General features: G+C 38.6%; 1 protein-coding gene across 3 annotated transcripts in view; it reads right to left on the bottom strand.

The window, feature by feature from the left end:
* The window catches only part of casz1 (castor zinc finger 1), a 179,863-nt gene that overhangs the window by 75,190 nt on the left and 86,452 nt on the right, over positions 1-18,221 (bottom strand). For 2 of the 3 annotated variants that reach the window (XM_014015776.1, XM_014015775.1), the window contains one exon: positions 16,002-16,051. The exons of the other annotated variant lie outside the window; for it this stretch is intronic. The gene's annotated coding sequence lies outside the window, so the exon portion shown is untranslated. The remainder of the gene's footprint in view (positions 1-16,001; positions 16,052-18,221) is intronic. 3 annotated transcript variants of the gene reach the window in all.

Genomic DNA, 18,221 nt, shown 5'->3' with positions numbered 1-18,221 from the left:
TTTGAAATGTCTTGTTTTACTCCAGTAACTACTGTTTTGTAGATTAGTTTTTATGCCAGTGAACGTTTGTGTGTCTCTCTCTCTGTGTGTGTGTGTGTGTGTGTGTGTGTGTAGTGGAGCAACTTTTACAGTGTCATCACTTGAAAACAACAAATTAAATGAGTTTGTGTTTTTCAGCTCGCCGAGGATCAAGTTTATTCTTGATATTCACCGTCATGTTGTGTGAAAATTGGCAGGAAATTGAACGAGTAAACGCTTAATTCTGAAGCAGGGCTTTTTAAAGTGGGACTCAACACGAGTTCAACCTGATGCCAGTCGAGGTTGTCTCTGATGTGGAATTTTATTCCCTCTCACGTCTGTTTACATTTTATTATATATTTATTTTGAGGCAGAGTGGGAGCTGAAGAATAAAAGTTACACACAAGTAAAGCTAGAATAACGACGATGACAAAACACCGCACTCTGGTCAAGATGGTGAATCTTAAGTTTCCAGTAGGATTTTTGTAACTGTGCATACTTGTGAACTGTACACTTGTCTATGCATTATGGTAACATCTCACACTTGCATGAAGCATAAGGTATATTTGTATGTCAACACTCTTTCTTTTGTGCACTGTTGATGGTTTATGAATCATGATATAGCATGTTGCAGGGAGGCACTTTGCTGAGAGCAGAGATTTCAGTAGATAGAAACAGGCCTATGTTTTTTCAGTCATACATTTTTCTTGACACTGCTTTCATCCCCCGGTCGTAATCATCATATCTCCCCCATTGCTCTCCCGGATGCAGACATCCATAATGCAATCTTCCTAATTTTGATCCCTCGCAATCTGGTTTTAAAGGGAGGAGGAAAAAAAAGGGGGACATATTTCTGAAGGCTCGCTCGGTAATCATTTTAGACAGATAGCCTTTCCCATCGCAGATGAGCAAATATTTGTAAACCAGCTATCTAATGGAAAATTATAGTGAAATTAGAGTGAAATTCATGACGGCAAAATCCGATTATCTGTAATTCTATTATGCCATCTTAGCCCACACAGCATATTTTTGTTGAGTTTTTTTTCCATAAATACCTATGCCAGGGGTCCTGCTAATCAAATAAAATTGAAATTCATCTTCCCATTAAATTCAATTAGCTGCAATTTCTAAAGCCTAACAAAGATTTTAATTACTAAATTATAAAATTCTCCCTAGCCAAATTGGGGAGAGAAAAAGTGTGTCCCTGCATCTGAAAAACAAACCCATGAAAGAAAATTGTTGATCAAAAAAGATATCCAGGGGAAAATAACATTAGGGAGAGCACTGGGGCCCTTGTTCAGCGAGTCTGGGTGGGGAGTGACGTGTGCCAAGCGCTCGGCTCCTGGGCTGGAGGAAATGAACTTAGCTGAGGTTCTCTTTGTCTCTAAATGTCTGCCCTCAGAGTTATTATGCCATAATTGACTAATTGACACCTTAATTTCATTTATGGGGCTCCTGTGTTCATAAAGCAACCTCTGGGTGGGGCAGTGGTCTTGAGCGGAAGCAGAGGAGTTGACATCCAGGACACCAGGTAGGGCCTTAGGCCTTCAGCTCTGTCTCCTGCAGATGACGATTATGTATTTGATACTGAGATGGTCAGGAAGAACACAGTGACTTAACAGAGGCTTAAAGAGCATTGTACAGTACTCAAATGTTTAAATCCCTCTGATGCACGCTGATGGGTAATAATCATGCGTGTCCAGCCTTACAATCTGCCACTGCTGACATAAATGACCTCCTTCAGGGTCAGAGGAGCTTATGGTATTTTTAGGACACAAACTGTTTTAGTGGGAAATAAGTTGAATATTTTCGCCTTCTTGTCTTCACCTGGCTGCATTTCTTGTTTCCAGCTCAGCAAAGGCGAATTATTCTAGGAATTATTGATGATAATGTTTAGCAGAGTAAATAGCGCTAACAGGACAGCTCGGAGGTCTCAGGTCAGCTGTTAGGTCCATTTCCCAGCCACCCCCTGCTCCTTACCAGTGGGCCACTAAAATAACAGCTCAGCACCCTCTGTGGACTACAAAGCTCCATCTGAAAAGGCACCTGCTGCTGTTATTCACTTTAGCCCCTTTGGCAGCTCAATCTGTCTATTTAAAGGACACCTAGAAGAGAAAGACTGACTGGGAAATGATGAATTATTTAAGCATGATGTCTAATTATTTCAAGGCAGACATCTTGCTTCTAGAAGGTAAAGTTTGGGGGGGTGTGGGTGTGTGGGGGCTCTTTGTGAAGAGGTCTGTGTAATGCTGGCAGTTCCACACTTGAAGTGGCTGTAAGAATATGACCAAACTGAAACTTTAATCTGCTTTTTCCACACCCAAGCTGGCTGGGTATTAAAGATAATCTTTTTTGTGTGTCATATGGTGGGAGATATAGATGGAGCTAATTTTTTCGAGACAAATCTGATATTTGTCAACTGGTTGAAAAAAACCTGGGGATTTTCTCCTAATCCTCCCTTGGATATGAAGACGCGTTAACAGCAAAATGCAGATGGTGTTCTGTGCACAGAGAGTACCCAGCACTCAGCGCAGTGCATATGGAAAGGCGCAGCTAGCCTCGCCAGGGCTCAGCACAACCTGCAGATAGCAAACTCCCCCACCCCCAACCCCCCCACATTCAATTAACAAGCCACTTATGAAAGCAAAGGCATGTTAGTTTATTCCAAAGCGCAAACTTTGCTAAATACATTTCTTGCTTGTTTCTCTTTACTTTTTTTTGTTTCCTTGCTGACATAACATCCTTCTAGGCTGTGTTCATCAAATATTCAGTTGCAACTCAATTCCAATAAGGAAAAGAAAACAAATTATAAATAAAATGGAGGCATAAATCTTTCAGGATCCTAATTCTAACTTTCCCTTGGAGTGTTTCTGTCTTTATTTTGTCACATTAAGCAGTTTTGCTTTCCGTTCCCACTGCTAGGCGTGGCCGACTTCACACTGGTGGAAAGAGCTCTTTATTCTTCTGCTCTCTTGTTTTGGAACACTCTGCATTTTGTGGTGTCACTGCTTTTATGCACAATTATCACTTGTGTAACTTCTGGTTTTGTTTTTTTATGAGCGATAGAACAATAAAAATCCATGTGATGTTGCTTTTTGGTTTGCAGAAGGAGCTTTTGTGAGGCTGCTCGCGCCCCGTCCGTTATAGCTGCAGCCTTACTAGAACCAGTCACCACAGTGATGCAAAGCGGTTCCGACTGTCTTATCTTATTCTGTATTTTAAGAAAGACACTTGCTCTCACCAGAACGCAACATGGCAAAGCACTCTAGATGCATTCTTTAACTGTTTTTGTGGCTCATTACATTTGACAACACACTGATAGTCGTCCTGTTGCCTCGAGGTCCAAGTGTCACGTTTTAGCTGAAAGGAAACAAAACGAGTTAAAAAAGATCACCAGAAAGGGGCATCTGGTGGACACACTGGAGCACATCGCATCACAATACTGTGTTGAAGGGCTTAAGGATGTATACATCTAAACCAATTACTGAATTTATAACTATGAGCACTAAGGTTGACAGTATGGGACAGAGCAGATTAATGTCAGGAGGACAGAGAAGATGCTGACGACATAAAAGCTAAAATAGGTGCAGAGAGATAAACCATCTGACCTGTAAATTGGGGATAACCAGGATAAATTTATCTGCTTTTATGTTTTTGGTGAGGTCAAGCAACAAGTTCAAAGAAAATGTTTGTTTGAGGCAATTTTACTGAGTTTATATTGAAATAATTGGCAAAAAATGCACAAGCACTTGTTTTTTTAGGAAAAACATCCTAATAGTTGTGTGACTTTTCACAATCTGCCACATATATTTAAAAATCACTGCAAAATATTCCAAAATTTCAATGCAACAGGCACAGAAGCTGCTTCATTCTGCTGCGTGCGTGTTTGTTCTTCACAAGACAAAGCTGCCTTGTATTGATTAGTTTTGCTATAAAAAAACTGGCATTATATGCACAGTGAAATTCAGCATTTTTTTAACCTTCAGCGATGCTTGTCATTTGCTTGTTAAATAAATATATAAATAAATATACACCAGGAGACATACTGTAGAAGGGAGAGGAGGTAAGAAAAAAAATCGCTAAAGCTCTTTTGCTGTAATTGGCTGAACAGCAAGGGCAGCAGAAAATTTACAGGCAGACAACAGTGTGAAGGGGACTCGGTCACAATGCAAAACTAAGCCCTCAGCACCGGCGAGGGAGAAAAGCAAGCCCGACGCAGGCGAACGAAGCGCCGCCGTGGCTATCCGGTGCATCTTGACTACCACAAGGCACTTGCCTCTCCCGTAGCTTCGCCAGTAAGCCGCAGATCACAGTCCATTTTCTGGACAAGTAAAGTAAATAACCTGAACGAGTGTGCAGAAGACAGTGGCAGGGAAAGAGAAATCCCACAAAGTCACAGTGGTGACACTCTACTAAATCCAATCAAACTGAGGAGGAGGGGGGAGATATCCTCTTTGGTGCCGGTGTGTGTCCAACAGCATTGATGAAATAACACCTCATTCAGTGTTTAGCCCTTCTCAAAGGACAGGCAGGGATAACACTTTAAACCCCGTGGCTTTATCTCCTGCAGATTTTCCATAAAATGCCAAGCCAGGGAGCCAGGGCCATGTGACTACCATGTAGGTCAGGGCAGATGGGGGGTAGAGGGTGTGGGAGGTGAAGGGAGAGACTCGGAGCGGGGAGGCTGGGAGTTTTCTAATGGAACTGTTGAAAATAGCAAGAGGTAACCAGATTAGAACAATTAAGATTCTGTCCAAAGCTGGTGCTGATTAAAAAAAGACTGAGAATTCAAGCGTTACCTCAGACTTACTGAAATAGAAAACAAAAGAAATAATTTCACTTTTAAGACCATTATGAAAAGAGTTTTTGTAAAAAAAAAATCATTATGTTAAGTTAGTTTGCTTGCAGTTTCTAGACCTTGTTTCTGAAGTAGAGATGTGCTAATTTTAGAGCTATTAAGGTTTTGTAAATGACAGAAAAGCTTTATTTTTGATCTGTCAAGAAAAATCTTGATTAAAGACAGTTCTGGTCTTTTAAAGTTGGATTATGTGGTGTGATTACGAACAACTAATATCTTACCTGTTGCAGATAAATGGTTGAACAACCACAGCTTGGAGAGAAAAAAAAGGTTAAATTCTGACAACTTTAAAGACTCAACAGCCATGTTTTCATCCAACTGTAATGTGAATTTTGAGCAAACGTTTAAAATGTTGCAAAAATTAATGCAAATCAGGCGTGTTTCCATCAGCAATTTTGGAGCGAAACAACCAGGCTACACAAACGCAATTATGTCAGACCTTGACAATACGCAAAGCTGTGATAAACAGGAAGTAGAGGTTGAAACTAGTAAGGTCCACACATCTTGGGACAATGGAGAGAAGTTTTCAGGAATGAGTTGCTGTCGGGCAAGATGTAATTATTCTGTCATAATTAGTATTGGCCATTTTACATTCTGTCCGGAGACATAGAGGCAAAAAATGTGATTCTCTTCGCGTTACGGGAATGTCCAGGAAGGCATCAACGGCGGGAACAGCTGACCAATCATGTGAGGTAAATGTTTGCTATGTCAGAACCTATCATCAAATGTGTTTCCTTCTCCTACTTTGAGCATTAACTATTTTTCGGAAAAATCCAAAAACTACCTCAAGCAAGCGTAAAAACATTTTTGTAAAATTGAGGACGATTTTTTTCGGATTTTGTCGTTTCTATCAACCTTTTCAACTACAATACTTCAAAATGTGCATACAAACAAGGCTAATGGCTAGTTCGAATGTGAATAAAATCAAAATTAATTGCTAACAAAAATCTGTAAACAAGATTAAAAGAAGATTAATTTCATTTAATGTTTACATTACAGCTGAATTTTTAAATCAGTTATTATAAAAATATTTCATAAAAGTGCCCTAGGCTGCACCACAATTGCTAAACTAGCTGCTTCTATTTGTGCCTGAAACTTATGTTAAAATTCTATTCAAATAATTATAAAATGCAACAAGGACAGCAACGTAAAAGTTAAAAAAAAACCACTATAATATTTAAATAAAATGCTCTGATTTTCTTTTAGATTGAAGTTGTTTGATGATAACAAGAATCCACTAAAATCCTGATCGCCTGCCTATTTAATGAAAATTAAACTCTATTTCTCTACAGTGAAGCCGTCCAAATAGCTGTTTTCACCAGGTTACATATTTTTCTTCATAACATTTTAACCAAACCTGAATATAACACAGAACTCTGATCTACTTTAAAATGACTTTGCCTCCCTAACTATTACCATTAGACCTCTGCATGATTGAAGTGAAATGCATATTCCTTAACTTTTACCATTGTTTTATCAGTGGGTAAAGTCTGTCTCTGTGCAACCAGCTGATGACAAATGAAATTAATCGTGATCACTGAGCATAACAAGATCTGTTGTGCAACCCCCTCAACCCACTTATCGCAGCCTTTGCAAACCACCTGGTTCATAATAAGATATACATTATTTGAGCAAACACTGCGTGGCAAAAGATGTGTGATAATCATTGCCTTGAAAAAAAAAGAAAAAAGAAAAAAGAAGCAAAACAACAAAAGCTCTCATGCATCAAACCCACATACACTATCTGGAAGTATTCTGACCTTATACCAAGTCGACAAACTCAATACTTTCTCCGTCTTGCCTCCAAATCTTGGGTTTCTTTGAAAGCAGTTTCTGGTGAACAAGTTGATCGTTATCCATGACATTTTCACAATACAGAAATATGTCAATATTCTGATGCTCGATGTGCTGGTATAATTGAACTGAGGGCCCTTCGTTTCCATATGCTGAGGGCACACACCATCCCAGTGGAATACTAGTGACGCTTGATTGAATACAAAAGATGGACAGGATTAGGCTTTGTGCTGTTGACTGACCTTGACTTATTTTTTGACCCACACCCTCGCTTAATCACAAGATTCTGCTGTGATCAATAAAACTTAGGTGAATGGTACCTAAAGATGTACCCAAATGGGGAAGCGTTTTTCCCTCGGAATATTTGCATTTCTATGCAGCTCCTGAACAGCGCCAGCTAGATTTGTGCAACCTGGCCTCAATCAAACTCAAAGGCAGCATGTCTGTGAGAATACTATTGATCAAAACTAGCATCTGTCTGTGCATAAAAGCTTATTTCAATTGATTTTTCCCTATTTGTGCTGAAAAGTATAATAGAGTTGATATAAATTGCATCTTTTTTTTTTTTTTGCTTGAGTATACAAACACAGGCAAGCTAATGCAGGTCATTCCCATAGAAACGGGATAACAGTTTTTTTGTCTTTCACCAGTCAATAACTTTAATCAATTTATAGTGTTTACACAGAAACATACCACAGTCTGTAGAAGTCGCCAGAACTGCAAGTAGGTGGTTGAAAGCTTAAACATACATGGCCCTGAAACTGTTTGTAGATGACCAACAACATTTCATCTCACTGCAAATAAATTACATCTTGCCTTGCCACTAATGTGTAGCTACACACAGCGTAATTGTTGTTGTCTAAATGCAGCCTACTACCATGTTTTTGTCCAGCAGAACACAATATCAGCACCATGGACGTAACAGAACTGCTTCGCAAAAAGTTGCAGTCCACCTGCATCTTGGTAAACTCTCCGAGTTGCCACGTTATGTGAAAAGATTTGCTGTCTCTAATTCCCAAGCTCAAGGCTGATCAGTGTTATTCAGCTGACACTTCCCCTAAAGCCTTCTGACATTAAGCCTTTATAAGACAGTTATGGGTATTACATTGGTCTTGCAACATAAACTACTTTTTATTCCTTTACTATTATGTTTAAATAGAACAGCTACAGCAACAGATTAAACTCAATAGGCTACCTCCGACCTTGTTAACAGGCTATTATTGCATTGTTATCCTTGGAGTGTCTTCTGTAGGTTTTAGGCTTGGGGGCCTTAATGTTATTGAAGTAGCTAAGGTGCAGTACTGTAGACTATACTAGTGATGCCTGTTTAAATTTATTTCAAAGTCCTTCCACACTCATATCATTCTGGGTAGAGAGAGCACAAAATAACAAACCAATATACTTGCTCTTGTTGGTCTCAGAAAAAAAAACAACAACAATCAACTAAAGCAACCTCCATCCTTAATAGGTAAAGAGATTAAAGTCCTTGTCTAGGGAAATAGCAAACTTACCTTGACTTTTACACTCATTCATGCTGACTTTTCAAAATTATCCATACACAACGTCCCTTTTCATTAATGTGCAAAAACTGAAATTAGTACACCCTCAAATGTTTGGGTCTTGTTTGAATTTTATCTGAAAACTAGACAGAAAAACAAGGCTCCTCTCAATAATTCATTTCTTATAGTATTCTTTCATAATTTTGACAATAAACTGAACAAAGATCAAAATCCTCTCTGAGAACCTTTTAGATCAACAGATTTCAATCTTTTTTTTTTTCTGGACACCCTAAGGCTCTTCATATTGAGTTTACACAAAAAGTTGAACATCTTCCTTGATTCATCATAAAACTATTTTACTGACTAAACAAAGTAAACAGGATCTGATTGCCAGACCTTCTGGATCTAACATAAAAGTACACCATAAGTCTCTAAAGACAAATAGTGAGACATTTCAAATTTATTTTCATGCTGGGCTAATATTTTGTATGTACAAAAATCTATTTTGTTTTATTTCCATTCATTGCCCTGAATGCTTCGTCTTGGGTTGAGTTGGAACAGATTTCTAAAAGATATGTATTACTGTGGGCAGGAAGACATTAGACTGGATTTTCTGTAAGGACATTATCAGAGAGTCAATTATAAAATGAGAGATTAGGCAACAATAATTCTCAGAAAAGATAAAAGACTTATTTTCCATGTACTGCTTTATGCTTTAAGTTGGCAAAGATGGATGACTCAGTGTTTTTTTTTATAAGCTTAGTCCACAAATTTCAACATTAGCTTAGCTACTGGCTTGAAATGTAAAAACATTTCTGTTTTAATTGGTTAGTTAAATGCTGTAACTTAGTATCATCTGCTTTTACAACTTAGTGGAACAACTTGGATCTAAGGTTTAGCAGAAAAGAATACATCATGTAAAAGCCACCTGTGGCTACAGACACTAATACTGAGCTAAACTCCTCAGATTACTAGAAATACATCCAAAACACTAAAATAAATATTGTATAAAAATCCCCACCATTCAAGCAATATATTATTTTTCTGTGGATCTTTTTCAACAAGTAAACAGAAAAATCACAAACTTTCGCCTAATGTTCTTACATTATAGGCACAGCCTCTTGAACCCAGACATCCTTCATTTATTGACAAACTTTCCCAAAGCTCAACAATCTTACCACATCCAAGTCTTTGGACTGAAAATAATACGATGCTCCATCTTTCAAAGATGTACTTTTCCTAAAGCATTGTTGATTGCCCTGTGTCCATTACTTGGAAGGATTATGATAATATTCCACATTGTGCTCGGCATGATGCACAGGAAATTCAATACTCAAAAGGTTAATGCAATCAATTAGGATGACAAAGGAGTAAAGTAAAACCCTCCTGCTCGTGGAAAAAAAGAGAGACAGGAGAAGAGAGGGGGAGAAAAGGTATTGAAAGCTTGAATGAATGCAGAGAGAAAAGAGGCACTTGAAACGACAGAAAAATGGCATTTATTCAGAGTGTATCATCCAAGGCCAGCGAGATGAAACACACACAAAGTGTACACAAAAAGAAAGGAAAAAAAATACCTCTTAGGCGGTGAATTGCATCATTCAGCACTCAACCAGTTGTAATTGAACAGTACAGGAGCAATATTTTTGTCTGAAGGTAATCAGATACCTAAGCCAAGGAAGAAATGGCCAGTACTAGAGGCTCGAACATCGATTCATAAAGCTCATAATGTTCTATGGACTTTCCTCCCGTTCTGAGTCAAGTTTTGTCTCAGCACTCAATTCCCATGTGCATTGTTGCATGGACTGAATATTAACAGCACAACAACTGTGTATGGGAAAGATATCTTTTGTTATTTAGATAGATGTTCCAATGCCGTACAACACAAAAGAGTCTCATCATTGCAGATAAATGGATAAACTTGGATGGCGGTATTGAGCTCTACAGCCATTGTAATAATCCATATTACCTTTTCAGGCTCACTCTGTCAAAATGGTGATGTATTAATCACATTTCAGCAATCCTCCATGGCTAATGATAATGTTATGAGAGTCAGGTTGGCAATATTTCGCTAGCGTCTGCAACGCCTATTTTCTGCCGATAAGTTGTGCAAGGAGAAAAGCCTAAAACCTTGTAATCCACTTAGGTAAGGCAGCAGACTTACCTACTTCTGCAAACACACAAGCTCATAAATCTACTGCACCTTTGCATTCTTACAGACTGTCGGGCTTGAAAAATAGATTCTTCAGTCTACTTTGTTTGTACCGAAGAAGACATGTTGCACAAGCTAAATATTGTGCAGGCACAAGCCCTAGCAGATACACTGTCTGTCCATAAGCTTGATTTATCCTAATGGGAGCAAATCATTTCAAAATACCTCCTAAACTCTGTGTCACAAAAAAAAATAAACAAATAAATAAATAAAATAAAAAATAATTATATATATATGTATATATACTGTATATATATATATATATATATATATATATATACTGTGTATATATATATATACTGTATATATATATAAACACCTAGCATTTATGAAAGAAATGAGTATCACTGCCTGCATTTTACACAAACGTTTATACTAAGACCATTTCAAGTGTAGCCATTTTAGACCATCCTTAATATAAGCATGTGAAATCTCATGTAATATCACAAAATGTATGTGACAGAAATGACTCTCAGCTACTACATTATATTTTAGCTCAATGTAGTGGAATTGACTGAGCAATAGACAAATGTGTCAACTAATGTCAATGAGCTGTCCCAGATGTTTTGACTGAATCAGTTATAGATGTACATCCACTAAACACTTTCTGAAAGTATCATTAAAATTTGACAGTTTGACTTGGAGATATTTTGCTAACACAGAGCGTGGACTCCAACAGTTAATGTTAAAGTTTGCAGCAAAGATCTTGCGCAGTGAGTAGCTCAGTACAAGACGTGAATGACCCTTAATTACAACCACACTAAATTTCAGCCCATTTTCTGTAAAACGGACTGAATTATAGCCATTTCTGTGTTTTGTAAAGTGAGTGGGCTGTAGTGGTCATCTTGAATTAGGTTGGCGCTAAAGGTTAATCAGTCATAGTGATATATGCAATGATTATATCCTGAAGGTTTTATAAAAAATTACTCAGTGGTTCATGGGATATTTTGCTAACAGACATGCAAAATTGACTCAAAATAGTTAATGGGAAAATTTTAAACTAAATCTTATACAATCTGTTAGTACTCAAAACAGGTTATGTGGGTCAATCACTGCTACTACATCATAAAATTTGAATTCATTATCTGCAAAACTGACTAAGTTTGAGCAATTTTGTGTTTTTTTTTAAAGTTGGTTAGCTGTGATAGCCAACTTCAATCAAGCTGACTCCAAAAGGTAATCATTTTTAGTTGTTAATACACTAACTACTTTCTGTAAGTTTCATAAAAAATGTTTAGTGTTTTATGAGATATTTTGCTAACAGACACATAAACACAGGCAAAAACACGATCATTTGCCTTCACCTCTCAGCAGCAGGTGATATTTTATTTCCTTGTACCCTTTTTATTCTATGATTTCCAAGTTTCATTCTTCTCCACGGTCTGATAAATAAATATGTAGACAACATGTACAGAAGGACTGGTTAGGCAGTAACCAGGGTTTTATGTTTTGATAAAAAATAATCCTTTCTTCTTTTTTCTTTTTTTTTTCCACGGGCACAACTCTGTAAATTGACCTACAACACATTTTTCTGTTTGGGCATTTTCAGGTCCAGCGGCCACGTCACAGAAACAAAAGGCTGAAACAAGCTTTGAAGTCAGCCAGGAATGAAAGTGGAGCGGCTGACACATGAAATGCCCTCACAGCTGGGCTGCCCCCAGTCAAAAGAAAAACAAATACTTTGAATGAGAGGGGGACACGCCACTCCTGTCTGAGCTTCCTAAAGGCCCTGAGCCACCGCCGGGAGGTGGGCTTTCATGATATGCCGGTAATGATGGATGGATTGGGAAGAAAGTCTATTCACATGGAGATGTTACATCATAAATATTTACACAGGGCTGCCGTTTCCATGTAGCCCCTGCTTTTCACTGAGAAAATCTAAACGACAAAATAAGTGGAGGAGATGGGGGAAAAAGGGGCAGAAAATCAGAACGGCTCATATTTGTGACTGAACAACCTGACTGACACAGTAATACTGAACTGAATCTCAGGAGTTGATGCTTTTTTTCTTAGAAAAAAGTTATTTTTCCCGCGGCGGACTGTGGCTTTATTTGCTTTCATGCACGACTGAATGAACTCTGGCTTACTACATCACTGACCTTCTTTGCATAAATTCTAAGAAAGTAATAAAACGCTAAAGAAACAAAAAATGAGTGCTTCTTATCAAATTTACTTGATGCTTTTTTTTATAAAGATCTACAAGTTGAAGGCTTCAGAACACATATAAATTGTCAGGCTGATCGTTATTTCGTTTACTAATAATACACAAGCTGCCAGATCTTTCACCGAGATCAGGGAGAAGTAAAAAGGAGACACCAATGTTGTTGGCAAGCAGTCATACAAATTTCTTCTCCGTGAGCTCAATTAAAAGCCTTGAAGTCCCCAGAGATTATCACTCTAACCAATGAAAACCATTTTGGTGGTTTGATTTTTTTTTCATGTGCTGTCTAAGAGAGGAACTCCATCTTTTAGAAAAGTCAGTGGGAGCCACAAGGGGGGTGGGGTGTGTGTGTCATAGCAGGCATGTATTAGAGCCAGTTGGCCTTCATGATTAGTTTCATTAACACACAACAAAAGCCAATTAAACTAACTGTGCTCAGTTATGTTGTTGTTTTGTGGTTAGACAAGGAGTATTACTCTGCACTCGTGTTGAATCTCATTTAAAGCAACAGTTCAGATCTTCTAAAGTGGGGGGGGAGGCTATGAGCAATCAGTATCTTACCTGTTGGAGATGGCTCTTTGAATAAAAAGGAATGGAGTTTCATTCTGGCATGAGAAAAAAGCTGATGGCCAGTCTGGGCGAAGTCTAAAGACTTGGCTATAATCGTTGTTTTGAATGTCAGCCAGAGCAAGTGGTGTAAGGCATTTATACTTGATGCTTACATTGGTGCAGTATACTCCATGAAGACATGTGGCAGTACACTTAAAAACTTGTGAAATGTTGTAAAAAGAGAGAGGAAATCCTGAATGGACAAACAAACTTTTTGAATAGACTGCGTAGCCCATACAGATTTACAAAATTTTGGAGGTGCACAACCCGGCGCCGCTACACCACATGGAGCCAACACACGAGCGGCTTGATTGAGTCACTGTTATTCAACGAGTCAACCATAAACCTGGCTTTAGACCAAAGAATTGTTGCCATCTTCTAATAACTCAAACATTTTTAGTAGCTTCTACCACTGTGAGCTCAGCATTATATGAGTTTTCTGGAAGAAATACTCAGATATTCTCATCAGAAGTGCTCCAGGCTGCACCAGAAATGTTAGGGCTAGCTGCTGCTGCCACTATTTGCAATTGCAAATAACTTAAAGGGGTAAGGGTATAATGCAAAATCAACTTTTTTATACCATGTTATAATGTCATTCCCTCATCAAAAACATGCCCAGAGTGTTGCTTTCACTCATTCATGCATGTTTGAGAAATCCTTGATTCTCCTGTGGAGCTGCCTAAACTCTTGCTGGTACAAAGCACCGCCTATTTGTACATAGCTCCTTCCTGGAACTCAGTCTGCAGCCCAGCTCCTGCCCCACAGAGTACCCCTCCCCCGAAGCATTGTTGTGAAGATGTGTTGAAGTGGGAGTGTCATCAGGGTTCCTACAGTTTAAGGAGTTATATTTAAGACTTTTTAAGACCTCTTTAATGCCACTTGAAACGAAATTTAAGACCTATTTCACAATAAATAAAAATGCGGAAAAAAAACGGTGACAATTTTACTTGAATGTTTATTTTAACACAGAACAAATAGCTATGAGAAAAATTCTGTAAATTATAAAAAAAATAACATAAACGCTACCAATTATTTTAATATTTGAGACAATTTACAACCAGCCTACTTAAAATGTGTTAACATTTTTAGGACCTCAAAATATCAATTTAAGACATTTTAAAGGCTAATCAAGTCCTTATTTTTGGATTGACAAATTCATTGCCTTTTAAGACTTTTTAAGGATCTTTGGGAACCCTGGTCATAAATGACAGGAGGTTCTTAAAGAGACGGAGGACAATTTTAAGAATATGATGCAAAGTCAAATTTATATTTTGATATATACAGCATTTAGTTACTTGATTGTGGTATAGAGTTGAAATATGAGCCTGGAAATTAATATTTCTGCCAGTGTAAAGTTTACGACATCCAAGTTCATTTGAGATAGAAGCATTTTACTTCACTCACACTAGCCATTAGCTCATCAAAATGGTCAGAATTGAACTCTCTTCCATTGTTCAAAGTCAGTAAATTGGTTATTCAGAACCCCCACGTCAACAGATCTGAACTGCTGCTTTAAGTTTGCTTCAGAAACTTGTTCACAACGATCTTTTGTGTGAGCGCTCATATAGGAGGACACGTCACATCGCTGACTCGACCCTGTCGTTGTTACTAGTTACTCCATCTGAGAGGGAATCTGTGAAAGGTGTCGTCATCACGCTGCAGGAAGTTTCGCCGGGCCTGAATCTGGAGCGCTGATTGATGCACGGAGTGTGTCTTCTTTCTGGGGTGTGAGTGACACCAGCAGAAACAAAAAGGAGCTTCGATTCACGGCCGTCCCACCTCCCAGTGATAGCGAGGGTCTCTGGTTTGACATGAGACAGCCCAGACTGTCACATCTGAATGTTTGAATCCCTCTTGACTATAGGAGGCCAGGGGCAAGGGCTGTTGTGTGCATCCTCATGACAGACTCCCACATCAGCATTGTGCTCATACCAGCTAACATCATTAGCACAGAAGGTTTCATCTCACGAAGAGAGGAGGGGAAAAAAAAGCAACCCAGTTTCTCCAAGTCACAAGTCATTAGTGTCCTCTCGAGAGTCAAATTGTACAGAGGCAGGTTTTTTTTCAGCAACAAAAGGTTTTATACTCTTGTTAATTTGGCGGATGTCATTGGTACTTAGATGTCTGTGTCTAATGTCTTGCAGTAATAAATGCCACATAGTGGAAAAATGATATTATTTTGTCAAGATGAGAATGTGGGATGAAGCTGCAACAACATCCTGACATAAAGCAGGAATAAAAGATCAAGATACAATTAACAGAACAGCGAAACCCAGAGAATTAGAACTTGGCACACGGGCTTGTAAAACCGAGACACCACGTTTGACAAAATACGATTCATTACTTCCACTGCGTGGCAGCTCCAGTTTTCTAAAGGATCGCTTTTGTGTTTGTTGATGTGTTATTTGTATTTAAAGTATTGCAAGTCAACCCAAGCTGTGCCCCACAGTCAGGAAATGTAAATGGCCATTTTTTATATGTCCAAACTGCCTTATTGTTCATGTAGTTTTGAGCTGTTGGAGCCTGGCAGTGTTATGCATTTCATTCTGCACAGATCCCTCACAGTAAGACAGATACACAGAGAGAAGGGGTGAGGGTGGGAGGGTGTGTGTGTGGGGGGGGTGGACGTCTTTGGAAAACAGATACATCAGTGAGCCTGTATAGTGTACAACGTTGCTGTGAGTTAATCAGTTGGAAAATAAAACGGTGGGATTCTAATAAGTCATTTGTCAATTTTTACAACCCCCAGACACATTGATCCGCGGGGATTAATGAAGATGCCTGATATTGTTGGAGATATGAACAGGGGAGATGGTGGGGACAGTAATCAGTCATGTTGTGGATTTGCCCTACCTCGTTTTCTCTTCCTGGGGAGTCAGTCCGTACGGCGGAGCTCACCTCATCTGAGAATAAAGACCAAAGGAAAAAAAAAAACGTTTTAAAAAAACCTGCACAGAAATTGGTTTTAATGTACCATTTTTGTATCGACATAAAGATTCCTGACAAATCTTTTTTTGCGTTTACGTGACTCATCTAATCCGCTGTGTAAAAGCTAAGATAATGTATTGACCGGAAATAAAAAGACGAGTGTTTTCGTTCGCTCCTGTCCTTTTCATACGCAGAAGAAAAGTGTGAAGATAAAGACGGGCCACACATCCCAGCTGGAGGGGACAGATGATGACTGAGAGAAGAGACTACAGTTTCTAAAGGTCTTTGATAGGAGCAACAGGACTATGCCTTTTTTCTTTTTTCTTTTTTTTTTTTTTTGTTTCTAAGAATTAATTCACTGTGATCTTTTAAGTCAGTTTTCAGAGCACATTTGAACAGAAGCTTCCTGCGTCTTCCTGTCTAAGAAACCTTTAGAGAGTAAGAGTAACCTTTAGAGAAAAACTTTCAAAAAGGGGATGCAAAGACTTCAAAACTGCTACGACAAGAAGCTCAGAACAGGTAATGAGCAACAATATATCAAGACAGAAAACTAAAGCGAAAGGCTTACAATTTTTTCCCCCCCTTACAATCCAAACAGACAAATGCAGAGAAAGTTTTAGTCCTGTACCAGGACAGACTCCGAATTAAATCCTCGGAAAAGTTTCCTAACCTTGAGAGCACACGCGCCGCCGAAAAAGTCATAATAATTCTAACCTGATCTTCCTACTTATTTTATATCTCCCCTCAGCAACCGAACTTCTTCTCAGCAACAGTGCAGTTATTAATTCATGAGGCACTAATTAGTTCTTTGTTTAATTTTGTGTTAAACAGACTGACCGGAATGATAACGACTCGCGCTGTAGCGCTTCGGTCCCATGCCACTCCTGTTTGCTACAACAAGGGAGCATCGTGCGACTAGCATGATGAACCCAATTCCCTTCTAAGTTGCACTTCATTAAGTCAAAATGTGACAAGGAGCTTAGAGGAAGAACTGGCAGATCTGATCGTACATAACAATGCAGGCCCAGTAAGTTTGAGGGGAGTGGGTGGGTGCTGGTGCAGGAGGTGGTGTGTGTATGTGTGTGAGGTGGAGGGGGGGGGGGATAGTGGAATCCAGCGTGCATGTTGATAATTTTCTATTTTTAACCCTTGGGGGCCGTCTTTCATTTTCCTTTAATTGTTTTTGTTCAGAGCTGCAGTGTCCTCTTTTTAAATTGCAGCTCCTATCAACTCGCCTGATCAACCCTCTGTGCAACATTACAGGCAGACAAGTAAACAACAGGGCTGCCCTTTCCCATAATGTAGAGCAAATACTTCGGTAACCTGGATGACACCGTCTCACTGCACATTCAGAGAGCTCCACATGGGCACATACTCCGGATGGGGTGAGAAAGGTGCAGCAGTGACAGTCAAAGTGAAATAGAAAAGTAACGTTTTTTGTCTCGACAAGTTGAAAAACCTGCTGTAAGTGAAAGCAAAGCTAATAAGCAACACAAGTTCCTATTCATAATAAAAGAGTAAAGGGAGGCTCCATATAGCTACTACTACTTTTTAATTTTAAGTGATAGCTTGGACTTGTAGAAGTTTGGTTATATGGGATGGTTATGAACAACTAATATCTTTCCTGCTCTTTGAACAACCTCAGTTTAGAAAAATATGGCTATTTTATAAACCTCTACATCGCCATCAGGAACACAATCTCTGTTTATATTGACAGAAAAATTAGGATATTCCAGTAAGAGATGCCTTGGTTGCATCAAAAGTGCTACAGCTAGGCGCTGCTGTGGCTTTTTGTTCTTACAAATAACTACTTTTGTATGAAAATAATTGTGTAATGTAAACATATTTGTAGCGTTCAAGTATGTAAAATAGAGTTTGTATTAAATGCTTTAATTTTTTTGAGATGGGAGTTGTTTGAAAACAGTCCTTTGTTCTTGGTCCTGCTTAGACTAGCCGTTAGCTCGTCAATCTGGTTAACACTCAGCCTCTTTGTCCTAAATGAGGTAGTTTAAAAAACTGTCCACAACCGATAAGATAAACTTTTCACAAAATCTCATTACTATATATATACAGTGGTTTGCAAAAGTATTCATACCCCTTGAACTTTTCCATATTTTGTCACATTACAACCACAAACATAAATAT

The sequence above is a fragment of the Austrofundulus limnaeus genome, unplaced genomic scaffold (genome assembly GCF_001266775.1).
Source record: "Austrofundulus limnaeus strain Quisiro unplaced genomic scaffold, Austrofundulus_limnaeus-1.0 Scaffold134, whole genome shotgun sequence".
NCBI lineage: Eukaryota > Metazoa > Chordata > Actinopteri > Cyprinodontiformes > Rivulidae > Austrofundulus > Austrofundulus limnaeus.
Note: the sequence above shows the minus strand (reverse complement) of the source record. Positions and strands in the feature narration are given on the sequence as shown.